Source organism: Podarcis tiliguerta, assembly GCF_965153285.1.
Source record: "Podarcis tiliguerta genome assembly, chromosome: 11".
NCBI classification, from domain to species: domain Eukaryota; kingdom Metazoa; phylum Chordata; class Lepidosauria; order Squamata; family Lacertidae; genus Podarcis; species Podarcis tiliguerta.
Genome location: NC_139544.1, coordinates 52026606 through 52054280, shown reverse-complemented (window position 1 = coordinate 52054280; position 27675 = coordinate 52026606). Strand labels below are relative to the sequence as shown.

Genomic DNA, 27675 nt, shown 5'->3' with positions numbered 1-27675 from the left:
TCCCCTGACAGGGCTGGGAGGGGCACACCTGCAGGCAACGGGTCCTCAATCACCTCCGGAGCCAGAGTGGATTCATCTGGTGTCTGCTCCTGAGGATGTGGCACAGGTGCAGGCCCTTCAGATTCAAGCCCCTGCCCTGGCTCAGCCGGCCCTGGAGGCGGGGACTCCTGTGCCGGCTGGGATTCTTCAGGTTCAGCCTGGGATTCTTCAGGCCATCACAGCTTGGCTTTCCACTGTAAGATACGAAGGGAGGGTCTGGTTCTCAGAGAAGGAGGAGGTTCTACCAGGCTTCCAAGTGATGTAGTGTCCACTGTCTGCTGTACCATTCCTCCCACTTCTGAGTCCTGTCTCTGATCAGGACTTGAGCATCTGCTAGCTTGCTCTTGTTCCTCGTGCTCCATTGTCGTCCAGCTCTTTGCTTTATCTTCTGGGTTGTGCCCTGTTTGCCACCACCATGAACCTGGGTCCATACTATCATCATCTTCCTCCTGCCTGGAAGCTTCTTGGTGTAGAGGTCTCCACCACTCCTCCTAAACTGCCCAGCCCCTGACACCCAAATAGCTTAATAGGTGGACAGTCTCATATGGGCTACCTCAGTATCACCATGTTTATTCATAATTTCTCTGGGTTCTAGTCCTTATTTGGCATAGCAGTACCATCTAGGCCAGGCATAGGCAAACTTGGCCCTCAAGCTGTTTTGGGACTACAGTTCCCATCATCTCTGACCACTGGTCCTGTTAGCTAGGGATGATGGGAGTTATAGTCCCAAAACATCTGGAGGGCTGAGTTTGCCTATGCCTGATCTAGGCACAAGGGGAAAGCATCAGCAGATGAAGTGGAATCCCAAAGTTTGCAGAAGCATCTTTCTTTTTTAAAAAATCTCTACCCCCAACAACTCAATGAGAACTGAGCATGCTCAGTGGCCAGGGAATGCTGAATGGTTATTGGCTAGAGGAGTTGAGTGAAAGACTGGGTGGGAAGTGGAAAATAAAACTGGGTGTTGGGGCGGGGAGTATGGCTAATGAATAGGAACAATGAACAGGGGGTACAACCAATTGTTGCATTCCCACTTATTATCCAGATTAATTTTGTGTATTTGACTGAAGCATATTGCATATCCATGCAAAGCACCTACATGTAGCCACATCAAACCCGCCATATTTTATCCATACAGGGATAAAAACAAAGCATCAAAGGAACTGATAATTGTCAGGACACAGCATTCTGTATACACTTTGGATTATTTTTATTTTTAAAGGAATAGTGGAAAGACCCTAATGCATTGGTTCAATTTTGGAAGCAAGATAAAATAATTTGGAGCGCCAAAAAGAGGGGGAGAAGTTCAGGTGAGAAGAATTTCAGAAGCATCCCTGATAACGCATAAACAGCAAACAGCCTTGTGGCACCTTAAAGACAAATAAGTTTATTCCGGCCTAAGCTTTCATGGATTGGAGTCCACTTCATTCGATAATCAATCAGTGCTAAGAGTTCCCGAGTGCACACTCTTATTTAAGAATATAAGAAATGCCTCCTGCTCTTGCTTAATGGTTGGCCACACTGGGTTGCCTGCATGTCAAGTGTGAAGCGACTCTGCCGAGTGTTAAGATTCATTGATGTGGGAACAGAGCAGGTCCACTGATGTTCAGTGGGACTGGTGAATGTAAGCTTCCTATTTCTGCACACACTCACCCATCCCTCTCTATCTTTCATTCTGGCAAGCAAGAAGCATTATCAGAGTTTAATAGTGAGGGTGTGTCCTGGGGATAGTTCTGAGACCCAGATAGAGAGGTGGGGGGGGGCTATTTTTGGCCCCCAGCCCTGAGTTCCCCCATCCCTTTGCATGAATTTCAAATATATTCAGGAGTAATTGTGAATGGCATTGAGATCTGTGCATTCTGGCTCTTTCACCTAGCTGTTGATGCCAGTTCGACATTCTGCAGCCAGCACTGTAGGTTTCCCCCTCCCTATCCCTTTTTGCAGCAGCCTTCACCGTCAGACTCAATGTTAATCATGAAACAGTATATCTAATGATAGAGGCGGCTGCTCTGACAATGAAACACAAATGTGCTGTCACGGAGCCTCCTTGGTACTAAACCAGGAGCGACAAAGATCTGACTCCTCTGACCAGATGGTAGATGATTTTCCGATGTAAGCTCAGTATATCTCACTCTTGGAAAACTAAAATACTGTATTGCTCTGACTCATAGAATCATAGACTTGGGAGGAGTCTCATAGGTCACCTCATTCCTGATGCTGTATCTCAGTGACAGCCAGCATCTGCTGCCCAACATGACCACCTTCTTCTGTCCAATGGCAGGGCCGGGCTTCGGCCCCCACAGCACCCCATCTAGGATATGCTAATGGCCCACAATATGCCCACAACAGCAGCTAAAACATCTGTCTGAGGTTGCCCTTTCCTCCTTCAAACACCTGCCCTGTCCCCCAAAGTCCAGATGTGGCCAAACACATTTCAGTAGAGAGCTCTACATGCAGGAAAGGTGATAGACTTTAAGGTGCTTCACGATGCCCTGTTTTTTTCCCCCTGCTAAGGCAGCCCTGCCTCTGGAATTCATCCCTAAATTATGATTCAAGAATCTGACTGCTTTCCTCATGCCTCAATTCGTCACCATCTTCTATAGGTCTCCAGCTTTCCCCTGCAATTTTTTGATGCCTCCCAAGATCCTTTGGTCTCAGTCCAAGTAGCAGGTGACAAAGACTCTCCTTTGGTCTTTTTCTCTCAACCTCCTCCTTTTGAACCGGCTAGCTGAAAATTAGATCACGTCATGCCGGCAGGCTGGCTTCCATCTTCCTCAATCGCTGTGTGTGGAGGGGTGAGGTAGGGACGAATGTGAAAAGGATTTGAAAGTCAGAAAAGGGCAGTGAAGATCAGTAAGGCTGGGCAAGTTCTGAAAGATCTAAAGTGGCATGGGTTTCTTGCTGAGTAGGGTGTGATGGGTGGTGAACATTCTCCAAGAAAAGTGAGGGTGATTTATTTATTTATTTATTGAATAACCATGAGTGATGTGAAGCTATTGGGCATATATGCTTCTGTTCTGCAACAGTTGCCTTGCGCCAGATCAGACAACACTAAGCAGCATTGCCTAATCTGACTGGCAGCTACTTCCGATGGCCTCATGAAGTGGTGTTTCCGATCACCTGCTTATTGACCCTCTCGAAATGGGAGATCCCAGGGATTAAAGCTCCAAATCTACATGCAAAGCATGTGCTGTACTGCTGAGCTATGGCTCCTCCCCTTTTGATTTACATTGCAGTAAGGACAGAGTTGGCTCTCCAGGTCTGTCTGTCTCAAGATTCTTCCCCAGTCCCCATGGAGATAAGTAACCAGGGCTTTTTCCCCCAGCTGGAACTCAGTTCCAGCACATCTCAGCTTAGCTCAATTGCCATTATAAGAAAGCAAGGGTTCATGGTGAGTTCCAGCACCTCTTTTTCTAGAAAATTAGCACTGTATACAGCCTTTAGAAGACATCTGAAGGCATCCCTGTACAGTGGTACCTCGGGTTAAGTACTTAATTCATTCTGATTCATTCTGATCGGCAAGTCCTAGGCTCTGTGGTTTAACCCACAGCGCCACCCACGTCCCTACATTCAGTGGTACCTCAGGTTAAGTACTTAGTTCATTCCAGAGGTCCGTTCTTAACCTGAAACTGTTCTTAACCTGAAGCACCACTTTAGCTAACGGGGCCTCCTGCTGCTGCCATGCCGCTGCTGCATGATTTCTGTTCTCATCCTGAAGCAAAGTTCTGAACCTGAGATACTATTTTTGGGTTAGTGGAGTCTGTAACCTGAAGCGTATGTAACCTGAAGGTACCACTGTATAGGGATGTTTTTAAATGTTTAATTATATTTTTATATATGTTGGAAGCTGCCAAGAGTGGCTGGGGCAACCCAGTCAGATGGGCAAGTTATAAATAATACAATTTTTATTAGTGTGGAATAGGACATCCCTATATTCACTGGAGAAATGTTGGAGAGCATGCAGTAGGCTAGTTTCTTCTCTCTCCCCCTCCTTCCCTCCCTTCTGCAGCCAGGCAAGCAAGAATCCTCAGAGTTTGGCAACAGACACCAGCTAGGCAAAACACTTGAGGAAGGCATGAAGCATGTCCAGTTAGGGGTGTCGCCTAGGGAGAGGGAGTGGCAAAGGAAGGTTGAGACCTGATGAGATTTCCAAGGGCCTGGAGGAGCCACAGGTTCCCCATATTTATAGTAGTTGTTTCCACTTCTGCAGTACTGATGTAAGGGAAGGGGAAATGTAGGGGAAAGTGTGGCAGGACGTCTTTTAGAAATGCGGGAGGGCAGCAGATATGGGTGAGGAGAAGCTGGGAATTGTTCTCCTTCTGTCTTGATGCCTGCTGGGGAGGAAGTTTGAGACTTGAAAACTCACATCTGCTTTTTGTCGATGGCATTTGATTCCGAGCCAGAACTCAGAGAACTTCACCACCACCTCGGCTAACTTCTTTCCCCTCCAGGGATCGCCTACGTTGAATCAGTGTTCCTGCCTGTGAAACACAAAGGGCCTTTTATGAAGAGATCCACTGCAAACTGGCATTTCTTCAAGTGCAAAAAGCTCAAAAGAGAAGGATGAGGCATATTTGTGCTTTGTACCACTAAGCTTCCGTGCACATCAAATGTAAACAAAAGAGATGGGAGGAAGAAAGGGAGAGTTGAGCAGTTCAAGAGCATCTCGGAACAAAGGAGATCTCCTCAGCGCGGCAGATCCGATCTGATTGTTGTGGCATTTAGTGGTGGTTGGAACTGCTTTGTGTTGTTCCTTCATAAGAATTAGCTTGTAATATTTATGACCGTCTTCCTTCATGACACGGAGAGAGCCTTTCTACAAATCTTGTATAACGTTGTTACACTTGGAGAACACTCTCTCAAAAAATTAAAATGTGCAGAGAGGTACATGACCCCTGGACGATTCCCTTCGCATCAGTTGTTTCTTGCCAAAACAAACAAAGCAGAAGGTCTATCTCAAAATCATTTGATGAATCTTTTACAGGGGGGAAACATTTCAAGGTGAGATCCTTTCAGGCTAAGCTCGAGGAAAGCATCATTCAGCCCTTGCAACCTCAGATGCTTAGAGACAAATGTAGCTGAGACCAAACCAATTGCGGGTTTATTTTTGAACATTTTTGGCAGTATCAAAAATCCCCTCCTGTTTCCTGCCTCCTTGAATGTCCATGCATGGCCGAAACCGATGTGTTCTTTATCTGAAGGGGTGTCGGGCATTGAGCTAAAATACCCCGTCCCTTCTGAAATTTGCCGTCCAGTTCAGAGGCTGAAGAATGGGGTGGCAGTGGTCATTCTTGTAGGATAGGTGGTGCGTTTCTGCCACTTACTGCTGGTGGCATTTACACTCCAAGCCAGCCAGCCAGCCTCATGCAACAGCTTGGAATTAGTTGGTCACATAAGAAACTGCCTCCTAGCCCTACCCAGAGATGCCAGGGGTTGAAGTGGGGAGATTTTGCAGGCAAATAAGATGCCTCATCACTGAGCAATAGCCAGTGCGCTGTGTTGTTTCTTTCCAGGTGGGGGCACTCAAAATCGGCACATGGAGTACCTCTTTTTATCATTAAGGATTGTGTACTGCTGGTTGGCTATTCAATTTGGTCACATTGGCAGGAGCGCAGACATGAAGGGAATTAAGTTAGGATACCCTGGTAAACAACTTGAGGTACCAGAGCATGAAGAGGGGGGCCTCAGTTCAGTCTTAATCTACATACAACACCCCCACCCCATCACATTATTTCAGCCTTGGTACTCATCTAGTAGGACGCGGGGGGGCGCTGTGGTCTAAACCACTGAGCCTCTTGGGCTTGCAGATTGGAAGGTCAGCGGTTCGAATCCCCGCAACGGGGTGAGCTCCTGTTGCTCGGTCCCTGCTCCTGCCAACCTAGCAGTTCGAAAGCACGCCAAAGTGCAAGTAGATAAATAGGTACCACTCCAGTGGGAAGGTAAATGGCGTTTCCATGTGCTGCTCTGGTTTTGCCAGAAGCGGCTTAGTCATGCTAGCCACATGACCCGGAAAAACTGCCTGCAGACAAACGCCGGCTCCCTTGGCCAGTAAAGCGAGATGAGCACTTCAACCCCAGAGTCATTCACCACTGGACTTAACTGTCAGGGGTCCTTTACCCCTTTTACTCATCTTGTGATGGGGGAAAGAGTTATGCCTGTTTTAAGGAAGTGAGTGAAGCACCTCTCAATCTCAAAATGCTTTTATCACTCCTAAGTTGTGGAACATCTGAACTGTCAATTGCATTTTTGCCAGGACCCTTTTTTCATTTTTTAAAACCCTGCAGTTCACTTTGACTTTGCCATATCCCACTTTTTTTCTCTTTTTGGACAAAGGCTCCCTTTCCTGACTCTTTTACCGTCTCCCCAGGCTTTCCTTTTGAACTGTGCCTTGTACCTTGCTGTGGGTTTTTCAATGGCTGGGACTTATTGCCAACACGCCGTGTGTTTGGACAGTCACCGTTCCTTTTATCGTGCGTCTCCACTTAGGATCTGACAGAGATGTCCCCATGTGTGGCTACAGAATTAAAAACCTAGCTGGCCTGCAGATTCCTAATGCGTTTGATGTTTCTGGCACATTGGCTGTTTGGCAGCTGACTTCAGATGCTCTGCACAGCTTATTATTTCCAGTGTACGCAGTCTATTTCTTTCTGCCTCCTCCCCGATGCTGAGATGAATCGAACAGAGGAACTTCTCCCTTTCACTCACATCTCATTTTCTGTTATCTAAGTGCCTTCTAATGACATTAATAAAACAATGCCCTTTCCTTGCAAAGGGGGCGTCCGCAAGAGTTTGGTCCAGGCAGGGGTGCAATATTGCTGAGTTGGGAGTGTTGCCGTCTCAAGGTTCTAAGGGCTGAGCTTTATCTTCCTTTCACCTTTTGTGACACTAGAATAAATTATGCCTCTGGCACAGCAGCGCACGGAGAGAACAATGGCAGGGGGAATGAAATCCTAAGGATTTGCCTGTTTCATAAGAAAACCATCCCTTGGCCTTTATGTCCTGATCTGCTTTTATTCCTCACTTCATTACAGAGGAGGGAATAAAAGAAGAGGGGGGTGAGAGGATGAATATATTTTTATATATGTATGTGAAATGACCTTTTTCTTAATCTAAGCACGCAATATGTACAGGCTTAGCTGTTAACCATTCACACCGTGAGTCTTACCAGAATACAATCTTTGATTCCTCCTTTCCTCCATCTCTAATTTATCCCTGTAAGAGATTTGCCCAAGGGAACAGTGTGGTGTGAGGCCAGGATTTTGAAGCTTCCCTTCCCTTCCCTTCCCAGGGGCCAAGGTGCATATATTGAAGCTTCAGATCACACACACACACACACACACACAGCAGAAGTGCCATTGTGCCTCATCCCCATGTTTTTGACCATATGTGAAGATTTCTCAGGAGTATTTCTCTCTTTGGCCAACTTCAGTTCTACACCTGGAGCGATTATGCTAGGAATAATTAAATGGCCCTGTGTACTAGCTTAAGAGTGCCAAAAGCAACAGTAAGGATGAGTTGCGTTTGTAACGTTGCTACAGATATATGATGGGACACACACACACACACACATGACATGAATATTCTTAAAAGAATATTAAAAAGTTAAACTTGGATATTATATAGAGGGTTTGCAAGTGAAATAGTAATTGGGGGGGGTGATGATTTGGGGAGTTCTTCTTCTTTTGTGTGGTTTTGCTTTTGATTTGTTAGCTGTCTAGGAGTACCGTATTTTTCGCTCTATAAGACGCTCCAGACCACAAGACGCACCTAGTTTTTGGAGGAGGAAAACAAGAAAAAAAAAATTCTGAATCTCAGAAGCCAGAACAGCAAAGAGGGATCGCTGCGCAGTGAAAGCAGCAATCCCTCTTGCTGTTCTGGCTTCTGTGATAGCTGCGCAGCCTGCATTCCCTCCATAAGACGCACACACATTTCCCCTTACTTTTTAGGAGGGAAAAGGTGAGTCTTATAGAGCAAAAAATACGGTATTTTGAGTTCCAAAGGTATTTGGATTGGAGCAGGTTCCATAAAAGCCCCACCTTGAGAGTCAGCCTTCTGACTTGAGGAAGGCGGCCAAACTCTTCTGGGGCTGGGTCACCTCTCTCACCCAGTGGAACCAGCCCCAATGTGATGGGAGTCAGAGGAGCTGCTGCTTCTGGCCATAAACCCGTGGCCACCAGCACATCACTTGAACATCCCTCTGGGCTAGTGGGACCAGCTGATGAGAGGGCCTCCTTTGAGGCAGCGCCCTGGAAGAGAGGTCTATTGGTAGTTTCTTTCTTTTTTAAAATCATATTTATTAAGTTTTCCATTTTAATAATCCAATCAAATCACATTAAATATTCCAAATTATACATATACGTATCAAATAATCCAAATATTCTGCCAAATTATAATTTTTTTATTGGGACTTCCCATGCTTCATGTTCTCGGATCATCTCATATCTCTACTGCTTTTCATAGTCATTTCCAATAGTTCCATTAAATCTTCCTGTTGTTGACCTTCCTTCTTTCACGGCCTCTGAGTTATTCCCATAAGCGAGTTGAAGTAAACAATGATATGCTTCTGTGTGAATTTTATGTGTATGATTCCCCTCTGTCCGTGCAGCATCTCCTCACATGCTGGTGTTTATGCCAAATCAATCCAAAGGTCTTTTCACTGCTGGCAGCCGCCATCTTCCCTCAGTTCTGATGAAGGTCTATAGGTAGTTTCTAGCCAGGATAACTATGCTCCGCCCACCACAGTTGGGATGCAGAGATGCATCTGATTGCCAGTTGCTAGAAACCACAGGATGGGAGATTGCTTTTGTGCTCAAATCCTTCTTGCAGGCCTCCATTAGTGGGAGCACTTGGTTTGCTTCTGTGAGAAGAGGATGCTGGACTAGATGGGGTATTGTCCTGATCTACCAGGATCTTATGTTTTTATGGCATCGGTTAAACCACAGAGCCTAGGACTTGCCGATCAGAAGGTCAGCGGTTCGAATTCCCATGACGGCGTGAGCTTCCATTGCTCGGTCCCTGCTCCTGCCAACCTAGCAGTTCGAAAGCACGCCAAAGTGCAAGTAGATAAATTGGTACCGCTCCAGCGGGAAGGTAAACGGCGTTTCCGTGTGCTGCTCTGGTTTGCCAGAAGCGGCTTACTCATGCTGGCCACATGACCCGGAAGCTGTATGCCGGCTCCCTCGGCCAATAAAACAAGATGAGCGCCACAACCCCAGAGTCATGACTGGACCTAATGGTCAGGGGTCCCGTTACCTTTAACCTATCTGACAAGGGATGTGGGTGGTGCTGTGGTCTAAACCACAGAGCCTAGGGCTTGCCAATTGGAAGGTCAGCAGTTCAAAACCCTGCGACAGAGTGAGCTCCCGTTGTTCGGTCCCTGCTCCTGCCAACCTAGCAGTTTGAAAGCATGTCAAAGTAGATAAATAGGTATTGCTCCGGCTGGAAGGTAAACGGTGTTTCTGTGCGCTGCTCTGGTTCACCAGAAGCAGCTTAGTCATGCTGGCCACATGACCTGGAAGCTGTCTGTGGACAAACACCGGCTCCCTCGGCCTATAGAGGGAGATGAGCGGGCAACCCCAGAGTCGTTCACGACTGGACCTAACAGTCAGTGGTACCTTTACCTTTTTTAACCTATCTGACATTGTAGTCAGAAAAAAAAGTACTTGGGGGGGACATTTCTAGAAGATAGACATATTCAAATTAGGTTATAAATATAACATTGATTTCAACTGTTCAGAAGGAAGGGGGCAGGGGAGTTAAAAAATCTTGCAGGTTATGCCAAAGTTTGGGACATGTGAAACCAGCGTCTTTGGTTGTGACCTACTACTCCTCCCTTCCCTGCAAGTAAATAATTTAGCACATGGAATAAGCAGGACACACTGCTGTGCCTCTGACATGAGGATCAGGCAGCAAAGGAGAACCGGGAAGCTTTCTCCTGCTGGGCTTTGTCTGCCTCCCATTCCATTCACTCACAGCACTGTGTAGCTCTGCACACTGGGACAATCACACCTTGACCGCATGCAAAATGAATGTAATCAGTGCGGAACTCCAGCCTTCCATTTGGTTTCTGGGCTTTAATCAGAGGAGAAGGGGGGAGTGAAATGCTAAAAGCATTTATTCTGCATTTGGCATTTGCAACAGATGTTCTCTTGAGCGGATGGGAAGCAGTCACTTACGATATGTGCCTTGCTGGACCTTTCAAAAGAAGGCTTGTTCATTTTTGTGTGTGCAGGGATGCCATCTTATTTTCCCCCATGTTCCTCCTTCCTATATGGGGAATCAGCGAAAGACTCACATTGCGCCGTCAAGCAAATGATCCTGCGGAACATTCTCCTTAAGTAGGACAAAGTTGGGAGAGGAGGAAAGCAGATGGGCGGGCAGCAAAAGAAGAGAAGACGAATAAGAGTTTGGATTTGATATCCCGCCTTTCACTCCCTTTACGGAATCTCAAAGCGGCTAACATTATCCTTTCCCTTCCTCCCCCACAACAGACACTCTGTGGGGTGAGTGGGGCTGAGAGACTTCAGAGAAGTGTGATTAGCCCAAGGTCACCCAGCAGCTGCATGTGGAGGAGCGGAGATGCGAACCCGGTTCCCCAGATTACGAGACTACCGCTCTTAACCACTACACCACACTGGCTCTCATTTTAGTCGTATTGGATGAGATCACAGACTCAACAGAATAGATGGAAATTTTGTTATTGTTGTTAGTTTAACAGAATGCCACCTGTAGCATTTGTATTTCACATCAGTTGGCAGCATGCATCTTCGACATCACATGTGTGCCATCTTCATATTATTATCGTTGCTGCTGTTGTTCGTGTGCCTTCGGTGTGAAGTTTAAGAGCATGGGTTCCTGCCCCAAGGAGCTTACAGTATAACACCCATCACAAAGCAGACAACTGAGGAAGGGCAGGGAGGAAGGGCAGTCAGTTCAGCAGGCTGTGATGCGCATGGGGACTGCAGAGTGATAATGGCTACTATTGCACACTGATTTCTCCTCCTGGATTGGGATATATGTCTTCAAGTTTAAGAATGTTATTTTAGTACAGGGGTGAGGAGTCTTCAGTCTGTAGGCCAAAGCTGGCCCACCAGAGGGTCAAAGTTAGACTGCAAAGCCATTCCTCACCCCCCCCCCAAATGACACCCACCCATCAGCTGAGGCCATATGATCAGCAGGAGGACAGGGCTAAATTCTGTGTTGACTGCACACTCCTGTTACCAGCAGGAAATAAGTGCCCAGCCAAGATGGTAGGCTTTAACTCCCCACTAGTCAGCTGATAAACAAGGAGTTCAATCCTGCTCAGTTTGGCAGCATCTAAACCTTCCTTTTAGCAGCACCTTTGGGGTTTTAAAGCACCTTGCGCCTGGTGTCATTATGAGGTCATTTGATTGACAGGTGGGTGAGGCAGATCCTGATCAGAATCTGGCCCCTGGAGCCAAAAAAGTTCCCCAGCCTAGTTTTAGGGAAAGGGTCCTGGAATTTCACTGACAAATTAATTGTCAATGACAGCTTTTCAATGAAAACTCCACAGCAATTTTCAGTGAGTGATTCTAAAGGTTTGACATGGTAGATAGTTATTACACAGCCACGATAAGGAGACCTGTAAATGTTTTGGGCTTCTTCTTTTTTCTTTTCCTTCTTCTTCTTCTTCTTTTTTTTTTTTTGCCCTTCTTTTTCAAAGTTGAGTTATAGTGTTGACATTTAGTATTTCAGTTCATCTGCCAGCTCCGTCGTCTGTACAGAACAGCCAGGCAATAAATTAAAGTAGACTTTTTCTACACTAAATTTTTCTTCAGAATGGGAAGATTTTTCTTCCCTTAAAAAAATGAAATGAATTAGCAGAGTTAGCTTGACAGGAGTCAAAGCGGCAGTCTTTGTGCAGAGCTAAAGGTTGTCATTTCAGTTGTTTACAACAAAGTGGTACGTACTGATACTTAGTGGGGAAGTGGTTTTCTGTTTCATTTTTGACACTTCACGAGTCCTTATGTGTTATTTAAAAAATGCATTTGAGTTAGATACCGTAGGTCTGATGATACCAGTGTTTGTCACTATTGGTAATGATGGGTTTCACAACAAATAAACTGGGAACTGGGAATCTTTTGGAATACAGAGCAACATGTGATTCCCACAATAGCCAGCCAGAGCTTGAGTACTACCATTATGGGAGAGGGAGAGATTTTACTCTTTATCTACCATCTCTACACCATGAATAATTGTATTCACCTCTATCATTCCCACCCTCCCCTTATTTGCCAGTTGCTTGGAGGCTTCAAATCATGCAGGGAGGGAAGAAGGGTAGAGGGAAATAATGTATTTAGTTACTGCTTTTGTGTTTGGGTTCTGCTTGCCAGTTTCCTGCAGACGTCTCCTTGGCCACTGTGAGAGCAGGATGCTAGATTATATGGGCCCTTGGCCTCATCTAACAGATTCTTCATAAGGTCCTTTTGTTCTCACCATTTTCTAAACTGAAAACCCTCAAATGTTGTAACCTCACATATACAATTTCTCCCTCTCTACCTGCCTCCCTCTCCCTCTCTTGTATCTCCCTCTCCCTTTCTTGATTTCAGAGTAGCAAACACAAGGTTATCCAATTTTATGCTCTCAAAAGCTTTGTGAGTTAGGTGACGCTGAACGATAGGAACTTTGCTCAAGGGATCCTTCTGCTGGTAAAGCTGCACATTGGCTTCCATCAATAATGGAGGCTATCATGGGACTGAGGCATCATGGCATCGTCTGGGGACATTCACTCCCAGTTTCCCATTGTGGGGGACTGTTTCCTGGACCCAGGATCCACTCATACCCATTTTGTTTCAAGCCTGGATCAATGCATGCAAGGCAATGCCTATCACATCCTAGAGCAGGGGTGGGGGAAGTTTTTCAGCCTGGGGGGGCCACAGTTCTTTCTGGGTCGACATGCCAGTGGTGGGTGGGGGGCAGAGGAAAAAGTAGGTGGAGCAATAAATGTGAATTCTACCTTCGTACAGTAAGGTAGTTTTTTTACACCCACACATCCTGCTCTGTCTTCCATCCAGACAAGCAAGAAGCATTATCAGAGTTCAAGGGGACATTCTGGCAAGGGCAGTGTGTGCTTTTCTTCAACGCTTCAATCCTCAGGTAACTTGGTTAGATTCCTTGACTATTTGAATCAAGCCGCAATCTCCAAATTTAAAATTTAGATTGTTTTGCACCGGAATCTTTACATTTTGATTTAAACAGCTGCTTAGGCATGTTTTGACTCTCCCTCCCCAATTTTTATTTGCCACTACAGGTGAAATTTGGTGATTGACAGCTCAAGCACATTTCAAACTTCTCTGTGAGTTTCTTTCCTTTCTCCCCCCTCCCCACACAGACCCTCCCCTGGCAGATGAACCTGGTGCTTAATAGGAAACAAAAGTTCAAGTTGGGTCAAGTCCCTCAACAGAAAACTGAATTTATTTTCTGACACAACGAGATTAGTGGATACTTCACAAATCCCCAGTCCACCATCTCCATCCTTTCACTCTAATGAGTTTAGAATGCGATAATGATGCCGTGAGAATTCATATGAGTTCTGATGGGGGACGAAGAATTTCCAAACTCGGCCTGCAAATGAGGTCTGTGCCATAAACTGCAGCCATCCATCAAACGGAAGGTGCCTGCGCCTCATAAAAGGCTGTTTAGGCAGAGTCAATCAAACGGACATTAGTAGAGCCCGGTGGTATTAGGCTGTCCTTCAGAGGCATGGGAAGAAAGGGAGAACAGGACTGCGGCACTCTAAATGAGATACATTTATTCATAGCCTCAGACTTTCTGAAAATTTTGGATGAAGCAGAAAGAGGGCATGCCATGCAAAACATTAATGGTATTTGCAGTAGGACATAGGCAAAATGATATCATGGTACTGAGAAGGATAATGGCATCTGCTATGCATGCAGAAGGTCCTCAGCATCTCTTTGTAGGGCAGGGAGAATCCCCGAATGAAACCCCAAAGAGTCCCTCCCAGTCAGTGCAGGCAATATTGAGCAAGGTGGGTCATTTGGTCTGAGTCGGTTCCAGACAGCTTCCTATGTTCCTAAGTCTTAGTGGATGGGGCACCACTACATGGTAGAGCATCTGTTTTGCAAGCACAAAGTCCCAGGTTCAAGACCCACCATCTCCAGGAAGGGCTTGAGGAGGCTTCAGCCTGAAATGCTGGAGAGCAACTGCCATTCAGTGTAGACAGTATTGAGCTTGAGGAACCCAAGCTGCTGCTGTTGTCCATCCATCTCAGGAGACAACGGAGCCGTGCGCCTTTGGGGGTGAAGCCAAACTGTTGGAAGGTTACAGCACCTACTGTAGGTGTAGAAACTGATATGAGAGAGGCATGTTTTGTTGCAGCTGGGGCAGATGACGGAATTCAGTTTTGCTGTTACAGGTCCACGATGGCGTTTCTTCTCTCTGCATTCCCTCTCTGGTCACTGCTGTGGATACACAACCAGACTGCCTGTCTCCTGGCACTATGATCATCTGGAAGGGATTCCCACAGTGGGGTTGATGTTGCCAGCCTTCATGTCACATCTGACACATCCTTTGTCCCTATATTCTTACCTATCACAAATAGTGGTCAGTTGCTCACGCTCCTTAAAAAATAGCTGTGTCGAAACCACAAGGCATGGGCCTCTGCCATTTGCAGAAATGTGGGTTAAACCACAGAGCCTAGGACTTGCCGATCAGAAGGTCGGCAGTTCGAATCCCCGTGACGGGGTGAGCTCCCGTTGCTCGGTCCCTGCTCCTGCCAACCTAGCAGTTTGAAAGCACGTCAAAGTGCAAGTAGATAGATGCCGCTCCAGCAGGAAGGTAAATGGTGTTTCCGTGCGCTGCTCTGGTTTGCCAGAAGCAGCTTAGTCATGCTGGTCACATGACCCAGAAGCTCCCTCGGCCAATAAAGCAAGATGAGCACCGCAACCCCAGAGTCGGCCACTTGAATCTCTCTGGTCTGTACTTTATGGCTTCAAAATTTGATAAGCCAACCCTGCAGTGTTTGGGGACACCGCTTCTCATTCTGCTGAGGGGGTGGGGTGAAGCTGGACCTCTGCCCCAAAGCCCTGTCCTATGACATAACTAGCTGCAGCGAGAGGTTTGAGGAGACACTGGCTGTGAAGTCCTCTGGGCCACACCTGCACCATCCTGGTGGTGTAACACACCCAACCCCACCCCAGAGTCCACTTCAGCATGGCAGTTAGCAAGAAGCATCAGTGAGGTTGGGTGAAAACAACTGGCCACACAGGGAAGGTTTTGTGTATTTCTGGCATAGACACCTCAGTACAGTGGTACCTCGGGTTACATAATCTTCAGGTTACATACACTTCAGGTTACAGACTCCGCTAACCCAGAAATAGTACCTCGGGTTAAGAACTTTGCTTCAGGATGAGAACAGAAATCGTGCAGAAGCGGCGTGGCAGCAGCAGGAGGCCCCGTTAGCTAAAGTGATGCTTCAGGTTAAGAACAGTTTCAGGTTAAGAACGGACCTCTGGAATGAACTAAGTACTTAACCTGAGGTACCACTGTATGTAGCGACGCGGGTGGCACTGTGGGTTAAACCACAGAGCCTAGGACTTGCCAGTCAGAAAGTCGGCGGTTCGAATCCCTGCGACGGGGATGAGCTCCCATTGCTCGGTCCCTGTTCCTGCCAACCTAGCAGTCAGAAAGCACGTCAAAGTGCAAGTAGATAAATAGGTACCACTCCAGCGGGAAGGTAAACGGCGTTTCCGTGCACTGCTCTGGTTTGTCAGAAGCGGCTTAGTCATGCTGGCCGCATGACCCGGAAGCTGTACACCGGCTCCCTCGGCCAATAAAGCGAGATGAGCACCGCAACCCCAGACTCGGTCATGATCGGACCTAATGGTCAGGGGTCCCTTTACCTTTACCTTTATGTGGCTCTCTGAACCAGTCTTCCTGAATTCTAAATTTGCAGGGTTGAGTGTGTGCATCGCTTCCCGACCTGGAGACTGGCAAATGGTAACATTTCTGTTGTAACGAGCCTCACATGAAACTGCATTTGCTCTCAAATTGCAAGAGTAGTTGAGCCAGAGGAGAAGTGGGGAGGGGGAAGCGGGTGACGAGAGAATATGGTGTCTTTTCAAAATTTTGCCGGATGATTGCTAAACAACCCCAGTGGCGTTTCTTTCCTTTAAATTACAGCACAAGAAGATTAAAGGTCCCTATGAAAGAGACATCTTTCTCCAAAGCCTCCCCCTACCCCTCATGTTTAATGTATTTTCCTTGTGGTTGGAGATTGGACCGACTGAAATATGTTTATTAGCCCCATGAGAGTAAAGGTTAAAAGGCTTGTTTCTCATTCAAATGTTGTCGGGACTCTCGGATTTAATTTTCACAATACAATAAAACCGAGATTTGCTTTTCTCTCCCTCCCTTCCTTTTTAAAACCTTTTCTTTGCACAGGGAATGTCAGTTTTGCTGCCAAAGAATCATCTAGCATCTGTTTTGGGGTGCCCAATCTTTCTCCTGTGCAGTTGATGTTTTAAAATAAATAAAAGGAAGGAAATCCTCTTTGATTGCTTTGCTTGATCTTGAGGCTAAATGGGAATCTAAATGCAGAGGCAAATGAACAATAAGAGTTTTACTGGCCAGCTGCCCAGAAGCCCCCATCCATCCGAGATTGGCTCTCTCTTTCTTGATATTTTCTTCTTTGTCATATAAGATAGCTGGAGGTGAGTGGGTTTCAGAGACACTGCAAGGAACATAAACAGCAAAGGCATAATACTGCATAGGAACAGAAGGAAATTCAGGCTTGTGAGAAAATTCAGAGAATGGGTGGTCTCATCATTTTGTGGTATGTCCTTCTAAGCCTCGTAAACCAGATGTAGATAAACTGTGGCCTTCTGCTCCTTCTGGTCCTTGGGCCACACTGCCCCTACTTCATTCCCTCCTTGAGTTTTTTTTACGCCTGGCCGGAATGCTTTTGAACCCTAATCATGCATCTTGCTGCTGCTACTTCTGCTCATTATTATTATTTAACAAATTTATAGACCCACTTCATAGAATAACACAACTGAAGTGGTGTGCAAGACTGAAAAAAGAACAGAAACACAAGTTCTCAAAACAATAGGATCATTTCAACCAACTCTGAAAACAATAAAACCATCTTTACAAATTAAAAACAAACAAACAATAAAACAATGTCCTCGGATATACAATTGCTCCATAAATCACAGGGTCACATCTCGGTGAATGCCTTGTTAAAGAAAAAAAGATGTGTTCAGTAAGCACTTAAACATCATGACACGACATGCCTGCCTAATTTCAGCTGGTGAATTTGGTGTGTGTATTCGAGTATTTTGATGACTGAAGGTGTGTCCACATGTTTCAAGATGTGGGGCACTTAAAGAGTGGGGGCAGTTAAAAAAGGAGAATGGATCTTAACTCAGACCAGCAGAGCATAATGTTCACATAATATTCCTCAAGTGGGTTTGGATCACCTGATTACCAAGGGCAACATGGATGAGTTCCTCATCAACGGTGCATGGGTTGACTACCTGGAGTCAACATCCACCTTGCCACCAGTGGTAGATCTGAGAGCCCTACCATCTCTGTTGTGGCCCACCACTACTTAGGACAGCAACAGGCACAGCATCTGGCTGGGCAGGCTGAACAATGGGCATTATGTGCATTTTAATGAATTGAATAGAGTGAAATACCATGAGCACATGGAGATAATGCATATGAACTTAGCAGTGCTTGGCTTGTTTTTTTTAAGTTGCTATTTTGTTAATTTTGTTAATATTGTTTTATAGATGCCGTATTGATTTATGAATCACATAATGTGACTTCTGCTCTCATTGTGAATTTGCTCTAATTGTGGTGTTTAGCTTAATTTATTGGGTTGTTGCTTTGTTAAAAGTGTTTCATAGATTGTAATTGTTTAACTGATTATTTGTTCATTATTTTATATGATTTATGCTGTACTTATGATGCTCCATTGAGCCTGATTGTGTTATTTTTATTTATGGTTTGTAAGCCTCTTTGGGATCCATTTGAAAGAAAAGCAGCATGGAAATTCAATCAATCAATCAATCAATCAATCAATCAATCCCATCTTATGATACAGCCACTTCTGACTGACTGTGATACAGCCACTTCTGACTGACAGCCACTTCTGACTGACTGACCTGCAGAATGCCTGGGAAGTTATGGCATCTGGTAGACCACATTCTTCCCAATCCTTCCAACAACCCTGGGCCTTAGGCTACTTGTTATTGTTGCCTTGTTCTAAACCACTGAGCCTCTTGGGCTTGCCGATCAGAAGGTCGGCAGTTTGAATCCCTGTGATGGGGCGAGCTCCCGTTGCTCTGTCCCAGCTCTTGCCAACCTAGCAGTTTGAAAGCACACCAGTGCAAGCAGATAAATAGGTACCACTGTGGTGGGAAGGTAAATAGCATTTCCGTGCGCTCTCGTTTCCATCACAGTGTCCCGTTGCACCAGAAGTGGTTGAGTCAAGCTGGCCACATGACCCGGAAAGCTGTCTATGGACAAACGCCGGCTCCCTCGGCCTGAAAGCGAGATGAGCGCCACAACCCCATAGTCGCCTTTGACTGGACTTAACCGTCATGGGGTCCTTTATCTTCTCGGCATTTGAAAGTGGGAAGGAATAGCAGGTACTTGGGGCATTCTGGGTGGCCAAAAAGTGGGAAGATTTTGAGACTTTAGAAGCTGCCACCTTCAGTTGCACATTTCACAAAATTCTCTCCGCAATTGCCTCCACACAAAGTCTGCAAACTTTCGGCTGAGCACCAAATATTCCATCTGTGTGGTGGAATGTCCAACCTTTGACTGTACTGTCAAAATAGCGTTCTGGGCCGATCTCAGGGATCGCAGCTGCACAAAGGTTGAAGACAGCCTCTTAGGAATGCAGGGCCCAAGCTGTTAGGCTGCGAAAGAGGCCTTTCAAGCCCCCATCAAAGCTTTTCGAGTGTGAATCCCCCTACCCCCCAGCTAATCAGCTGTTAAGGGAATAAAAGTGTCTTGACAAGGGCACAGGGTACGAAAACTGTAGATTGCCGCGAATATGACAATGGGCTTCACATTTTCCCTCTGATGACATAAAGCAACATGTTCTTTCCGCGCAGCCAAGCTGGTGGGAAGAAAGGAGGGCGGCAGGAGAAACCCAAGACAACAAAACAAGCTCTAATGCATTTCTGATTGCGCCTGTGATGGAATAATACACATGGCATATGTCAGCCCTTCCGATGCCATCATTTGTAACACCTGGCCCAAAATAGCATCCTTTTATAGTAATAGACACATTATTAAATGCATCCTGCTTATAAAGGCACCAGGGTGACTGACAGATCCAGACACCAACATGCCAGCATAAGGCAGGAAGGGTCCCGCTAATAAACCCTTGATTTACTTCTCTTATAGCTACCAAGAAGGTATGTTAGATTTTGATGCCTGCAACAGTCTCTGCACAAATGAAGCTGCCTTCTAGTGAGTCTTGCTGAGCCCCAGCTGTTCAGCGCAGCATTAGCGGGGGAACCTCGGGGCCTCATTCTCTTCTGGGAAAGCTCCCAGGGGCCACATGCGCATGGCAGGAGAGGCAGAGGCACAAGTGGGTGCAAATTTTACCTTAGTGCTGCAGGCTAGCTTTGGCACACACTGACATGTTCCTCTCCATCTTCTATTCAGGCAGGTAAGAAGCACAGTCAGTGTTTAAAGACACATTCCAGCCAGGCAAAAACACTCCAGGAGGGTGTAAAGCAGTACCTATAAGGGGCGTGGCCTGGATAGAGGGGTGTGGCTGTGGAGGTGTCAACGATTCATATTAGCATTTTTGTGTGTGGACAAGTCTGCCTCTTTCTTCATTCCTGTGGAATTAACTCCATCGTGCTTTTTGCAACACAGAAAGCATTTGTAAGATCTCGATCTTTTACCGCGGCAGCACCTACCACTTCGGAACTGCCTATTGATACCCCTTCCCTGTCCTCTTTTCAGCACCTGCTCAAAACATTCTTGGTTTGGCGAGCGAACCCAGATGTTTAGAAAGTTGGTGCGAGTTTCCGTCTGTTTTTAGGTAAAGGTAAAGGTACCCCTGCCCGTACGGGCCAGTCTTGACAGACTCTAGGGTTGTGCACCCATCTCACTCAAGAGGCCGGGGGCCAGCGCTGTCCGAAGACACCTCCGGGTCACGTGGTCAGCGTAACATCGCTGCTCTGGCGAGCCAGAGCCGCACACGGAACGCCGTTTACCTTCCCGCTAGTAAGCGGTCCCTATTTATCTACTTGCACCCGGGGGTGCTTTCGAACTGCTAGGTTGGCAGGCGCTGGGACCGAACAACGGGAGCGCACCCCGCCGTGGGGATTCGAACCGCCGACCTTTTAAGCGGCAAGCCCTAGGCGCTGAGGCTTTTACCCACAGCACCATCCCCACCCAGTCTATAGCTATTTTAACTTGAGAAAGTTTTAAATTATTGTTGTTAATTGTTCTTATTGATTATTTGATAGTTTTATCTTTTTTCTGTCAATTGCTTTGAGGTTTGTTTGTTTGTTTGTTTTTTACAATCAAGCCATATTTAAATGTTAGGAAATAATAGATAAACAAATCCCTGTTTCTTCCTCCCCTTTGCTTTCGGACCCTGAACCAGATACTGAACATGGGCTTTGTGATGAACTCTACTCAGCTGGATTTGGAGCTGGCTTGGTATTTTTCTGGAGTTTTCTCAGGGAGTCTTTAGAAAGAGCTTTCCAATAGTAATGCCCCCTGCCCCACCCCACCCGGGTTGGCACATTATATCAGCCAAGAAGCACTGAGAACATCGGGATGCCCAGACCTGCAGGTTGTTGGCAACGATGGTGGGTGACATTGCACCTTCTCCTCACCCAAATAACTCAGCTCCAGCTGGGAGATGGCTTCCTGCCTCCCTGCTGACCTCAGCTGCATTGCTTTTCAGGAGAGCACTGGGATGCCTGGACCTGCAGGGAGTTGCTGAACGTGGCAGCTGGTGACGCCTGAGCTCCCAGGGCTCTCTCCTTGCCTCAGCAAACAGCAAAGCCCTTTTCTAACAAGCTTGGCTCCCAGGGACAGCTGGAATAGTAATTGTCAAATGTACAAAGGAGCAGAATAAGGGCGGCGTGCATAAAAAGGCCACATTCACACCATACCTTTAAAAGCAGTATGGTACCACAGCGGGTGGCGCTGTGGGTTAAACCACAGAGCCTAGGGCTTGCCGATCAGAATGTCAGCGGTTCGAATCCCCACCACGGGGTGAGCTCCCGTTGCTTGGTCCCTGCTCCTGCCAGCCTAGCAGTTCGAAAGCACGAAGTGCAAGTAGATAACTAGGTACCGCTCCGGCAGGAAGGTAAACGGCGTTTCCGTGCGCTGCTCTGGTTCGCCAGAAGCGGCTTAGTCATGCTGGCCACATGACCCGGAAGCTGTACGACAGCCCCCTCGGCCAATAAAGCGAGATGAGCGCCACAACCCCAGAGTCGTCTGTGACTGGACCTAATGGTCAGGGGTCCCCTTACCCTTTACCATTACCACTTTAAATAGTTGTGGTTTCCCCCAAAGAATTCTGGGAGCTGTAGTTGGTTAAGTGAGTCGTTAGCTGCAGTTGGTGCTGAGAGTTGTTAGGAGTATAAACAGATAATTAAATAAAACAAGCGAGTAACCATCCCCAGTGGGGTTTAACAATCAGACCCTTTTCATAAGGAACTCTGGGAATTGTAGGAAGAGAAATAGGGGTCTCGTAAGTACTCTCAGTACTTAATCTTGTAAAGGAAGTTGCTTTTCAGCTGCGCAAAAGTTGGAGTTTTCTACACACACACACACACACATACATACACACACACACACACAAGCTACATTTCCCAGGATTCTTTGGGGGGGAGCAAATGGAGTATCATAATGCTTTAGATGTATGTTGTGAATGCAGCCTAAGGTTTACTCAGGAAAGTAATGAACATGACTAACTTAGGTCCATTCAATTCAATAGGTCTGCTTTGAGTAAAACGTACCTGAGTAACACTCTTGAGTATTCAGCCTACCTTTAACACACATCCTGTAGTGTGAAATATGGATGGGGGCAGGAATTGGATTCAGACAGCATTTAAAGGTTATCCCGCCCGCTCAGTTGGCACTTTCTGAAACAATCCACGAACTGATAAACATTTGAAATCCACACTTTTTTTGAATTCTGCAGTCCAGCCAAATAATGTGTGTAAAGTGAAAACAACATACCAAAAAATGTATTATATAAGGGAATGTTGCATACAAACATGTGCATATTGAGAGAAGTCCCAATATACGGATGAGTTTATAATGCTGATGAACCTTTTTTAAAAATAATAATAATCACAAACTGATGTGGAAATGTGGAGAAAATGAGAAACTGAGAACAATGGCAAGTGATAAGAATTGCCCATCCCTCTTTTGAAATATCCTTTGTGCTGCTTTTGTTTGCTGGTGGAGGGGAAGTCACTAACTAGATGGGTAACAACCTAGGAACCAAATGCACACCACCTTAGGTTCTGGGATGGAAGAAAGGTGGGGAGAACACTAACACTGCTGCTGCTGGTAATAAATATTTAAACTGAATCATAAATTGGATTAAAATGTCACAGTTCCAGCAATGTTTCTTAAGTCCCAGCGATGTCTGTGACAGAGATTTAGGCATTTGCTTAACGCTTCAAAAGGCTTCAAATGCCATTACATGTGCCTACATTGTACCCATTGTTACTTTTTCTTAAGATGCTGTATCTGGGGTGGGAAACCTTTTTTCAGTCCAATGACCACATTCCCCCACCCAGCATTGGTTGGGGCCAATGAGACAGTGCATCAGATGGGACACTTAATCTTGTAAAGGAAGTTGCTTTTCAGCTGCGCAAAAGTTGGAGTTTTCTACACACACACACACACACACACACACACACTGCAATTGCACCGTCCTTCTTCCAGGCAAGGAAGAGTTCAAGAATGCATTCCAGCCCCACAATTGTCCCATTTTAAGTGGGATGTCCTGGATTGAAAGAAGCAGCCCTGACTTCTGATCCTAATCCCAGGTGCCCTGTGTTGGCTCCCATGCTCCGGTTGTGCTAGAACACAGGACCCAAAGACGGTGCGTGTGTTTTGTGTGTGTGTTTTGTTCCATGCAAATCAATTGGTTCCCACCAGAGCACAGGTTCAAAAAAATGGAAGATAAACCTACCTTGCCCCCGTCGCTACTTTTCTCACTCCTTCTGTCCTGGCACTTCTGGAAGCTGGCTTCCAGAAGTACATCTGCAGTGCTGGTGGAGGTGGCAGGTGAAGGGGGGGGAGAGAGCAATGTGAGCGAATGAACATAGAGATGGGGAGGGGAAGTGCTGAGATTTGGTGGGTGAACAAAGGAGTGTGGAGATAGGGCAAGCAGGTAGCACCGAGATTGGGTGGCTGGGTGAACTAAGGAGCATGGCGATGGTGTGGTCAGGATGGAGTGGTGTGTGTGTGTCCTGCTGTCAGGAACTGGGCAGAGGAGGAATGGTGGAGATTGCCTCCCCAACCTGACCCTTCTAGGGAGCAGGAAGAGGAAGACAGTATAGATTTACAACAGGGGTTTGAGGGAGGTAGCAGCTCAGAGGCAGATGAGGAGAAAAGCTGGGAAATCATAGGAGAGCCAGAACAACACACTAGAAAGCATTCCAGACCCTCCATCTCCCAGAACCCGGTGAGCCTTAAAAGTAGGAGAGCAAAGAGCTCAAAGGCAGTGGGCATGTAGCAGCACCCGTAGAAGTGATGAATGAGGAAGTGGGAGAGATGAGGGCTGTGTGTGTGGAGATTCACTCGGGACAACACCATTATCCAAGAGTCTGGGTTCTATAGCCTCTCTCTGTAAAGACTGAAATAAAAATAGACAGTACGAAACTTTCCCTTGTCTTTATACTTTCCTGGGCAACCAGCCAGGAGCCATTGACAGCATCCTGACACTCACTTTGCCCTCCTGGAATGTTGGAACATATGCAACCAGGGATAAACACTCAAGGAGGATGTAGTCCGCGTGACAGAGTGTGGCATGGGGAGAGTCTCATGTGTCCAACAGTGAAGCCTGGGGGGCCACATTTGCACCCCAAAGGTCTGAGGTTCTCGATGTCTGCACTGTACAATGCAGGAAACTGTTTCTCTCATACTTTGTTCTTCTGTGTTGATTCCTGGCCAAGAGAGACAAAGTGATGCAAGATGGATGCAGCCAGATTTCTCCTCCTCCCCACACCCACTGGGCCTGACTTTCCTGTTCAGATGTGTAATTTCTAGGTTGTGTGTTTTTGTCATAAGTCCAAATGAGTTTCAAAGCAGCTGTGGAGAAATCCAACCTGAATGAGGAACTCCACCGAGTGTGCTGCTAAATAAGGCTGCTGTTGATTATACGATGAGACCCAGCTTCCTGCCAGCATAAAAGGTGCTGCATTTCTCATTTCCATTAATATTGCAACCTGCTACCACCTGTCACTGCAGAATTTAGATTAGGCTTTGTTGTTCATCTGGGCAGTAATATGAAAGAGTAATCCCTGCAAGATGTCACAATGGAGAGGAACGGGAGAGGGATGTCTAGATCAGAGGCAACCAACTTTGGATCCCTTAAGGATCACTCTGTTCTCCCAATAGTACTGGAAGTATGTATTGTCCCAGAAAAATGACGTCCTCTTGAGTGGCCAGGCTCCATCTCGATAGTCAAGGCTTGACAGTCAAGCATTATGGAATACATTATCTCAGACTTGAAGTGCAAAATTCAAAAGATGGCCAGGGTATTAAATGGGTGGGATCCATAGCGGCCCTTACACTTATGTAAGTGAAGGCATCTGCTCACATAAGAGGAGGGATGGGATTTTTAACAGCTTCCCCTCTCCCATGCTGATCTCATTTCCTGTTCCCCCATCAGCTCCAGAGAGTCAAGGGGCTCAGACCTTCCTGAGAGCCAGTGTGGTGTAGTGGTTAAGACCGGTGGACTCGTAATCTGGTGAACGGGGTTAGCGTCTCCATTCCTCTACATGCAGCTGCTGGGTGACCTTGGGCTAGTCACACTTCTCTGAAGTCTCTCAGCCCCACTCACCTCACAGAGTGTTTGTTGTTGGGGAGGAAGGGAAAGGAGAATGTTAGCCACTTTGAGACTCCTTCAGGTAGTGATAAAGCAGGATATCAAATCCAAACTCCTCCTCCTCCTCTTCTTCTTCTTCTTCTTCGGGTGGGCAGTTAGAAGAAGGGGTTCAAGTGGAAATGGCAAGAATCTCCTCTCCTCCTCCTCCATTAGTGGATCCCTCCAGTGGAGCACAAGACAGTGAGAACACCAACTCCCCAGTATCTCTAGAATAACAGCTTATTGCACACGGGGCAGGGGGATTTCTGCAGCGGAGAAAGCATGATTCAAAGAAAGGGTTAAAGGCTTGCTCCTGAATATATTTAATATTTAGGAGCTTTTAAAGCTGAACTGTAATGACCAATGGGAGAGATGCTACCAGTTTGTAGGAGAAACTTGGGGGGGGGGAGCAGGTGTTTAAATTCTTCCTTGCACCATTTTCATAACCAAATACCACCCCCAGGGAATATTTGCACCAGTATCCCCCCCCCCCCAGGTGTCCAATGACAACTGTGTGTGTGAAAAAATATGTGTGAGGAAGAGTTTTAACACCTATCCTATTCTGCTTCTCATTTATTCGTTCCAGGGCATTCTGGGGTGGGATGGCAGCCCTCATAGACACCATTTTGTTGAAGGAAGCCACTCCCCTCCCCAATGCCGCAGAAGCATACAATGCCCAGGAAGTTGTGGGTGAATTAAATGGTGGCCCTTCAGGACCAGCTGCAGGAGTGAGCACTGCTGCTGGACAGAGGCAAGCCATTCCCTCCCAAATGGTACCAATCCATACTCATTTGTCCCTCCGAAGGTTTGTTTTGGAACAAATGAAAATTGAATCCACATTTTCTCTTTCCTCAAACAAACCCGTACACTAGAATCCATACACTTGGGAACATAGGAAACTGCCTTATATATTTATAAATAAGACTATTGATCCACCTGGCTCAGTACTCCCTTCAAGGACTGGCAGTAACTCTCCAGGTTTCTGGAGCCTGGGACCTCACAGTCCTACCTGGAGATGCTAGAGACTGAACTAGGACCTTCTGCCTGAAAGCAGATGCTCTACCACAGAATTGTAGCCCTTCCCCTACCACAGAGATTTGGGGTAAAGCTGTTAGAATTCCTGCTCCATGATTGCAGTCATGGGATTTTTGTCTATCGCATGACGGTGTATGTTTTGGCTCCACAAAGTGGGAAGTGATGGAGACAGGATGTTTGTGTTACTGTGTTCTGTGAAGTGGGACTATTGTCCTTTGTTCCTTCTCTTTACTGTCTGATGCTAGAGAGAGAGGGAGCCATATTGCAGTGCTCCGTGTGTGTTTATATGTAAATAAAATAGATTAGCCAAAATGCTGAGTTGCTGAGGTCTGTTACGCAAGCTGCAAAGACTCTGCAGATCCCTAATTGTGCCGGTGTCTGTTGGCATCCGTCGCTGTGATGTTTGGGCAGAAGAAAGCTTTTGAAGCTCCCGAACGATTAACCAGGAGGGGGAGAACATGCCAATCAGGGTCCTACTCAAGTGTAGGATGAGCTCCTGACAAAAGCCACATCATACACAGGTATCTCTGTGTGTTTATGTGCAGGGCCAGATTAAGATATTTTGCTGCCTGAGGAAAAGAGCAAGATGGTGCTGTTGCCACCACCAATCTAGGCATGGAGACCTTAGACCATTGCCCCACTGTGCTCAATGTCAGGGTTGCCCTGTTTTCATGCAGCAAACCCAAGCTAGGTGAAATGTAAACCAAGGCTTGCAAGATTTCCGAATGTCAAAGGACAGAGGTGGAATTTCTTCTTGGAGAGTGGAGAGTGTGAAAAGGTGGCTGCCCTCTTTGTTAAATGATTCAGGGCTACAGAGAAGCATGCGTAATTAATAAAGCAAGGCCATAACAATCCATCTTGCTGCAGTGAGCTCTTACACCCCAGCCATTAACAGAGATAAGCCTTTCCCTTTCCAACTGAGCCCATTGTCATGAAAAGGGCGGAAGCTGGACATTGATGGAGAGATGAATTGCCTCTCTGTGCTCGATGGCTCAGAGTCATCATTAAACCTCCACAGATCAATTATGTCTCCCCTTAGTTTATTAATGACACTCTTATCTAGTTTTAATTCCAGGGCACTAATATTTAAGGAAGATGTTCCACAGAATATAATAGGCCATTGGAAAGACACAGCTTGAGTCATTTTTGCCAATTATTCCCCAAGAGGTTTATATAGCAGAAGATATTAGATAAGGCCACCAGTCCTTTGTTAGGCTGATATGTTAACAAGAAACTTCCATCCCTCCGTTCTTTGCCCATATGCCTCTTTGCAATGGCAGCATGTTGGGTAAATCAATTTCTTCTACTTTTGAAGAGAGTATAATTTGGAGGTTGTATCTCTCTCACTCTACATTTCTGTGCCTTAACTGTACAAGCCTGGACACTGGCATCAGGCACAGGAACCACATCCTGCAAATCTCCTCTATTACTATACCAGCATTTGGCCCTTAAGGCTGCAGATGAAATTTTGGGAAATGTCTAGACAGTGTGTGATGACATTACAAAAGATAAAGGCCATGCAGATT

General features: G+C 46.3%; 1 protein-coding gene across 3 annotated transcripts in view; it reads left to right on the top strand.

Moving 5' to 3' along the window:
- DCC (DCC netrin 1 receptor) overlaps positions 1-27675 on the top strand; it is a gene marked incomplete at its 5' end in the record, with an annotated part of 926289 nt that overhangs the window by 118882 nt on the left and 779732 nt on the right. The gene's annotated exons all lie outside the window — the stretch shown is intronic.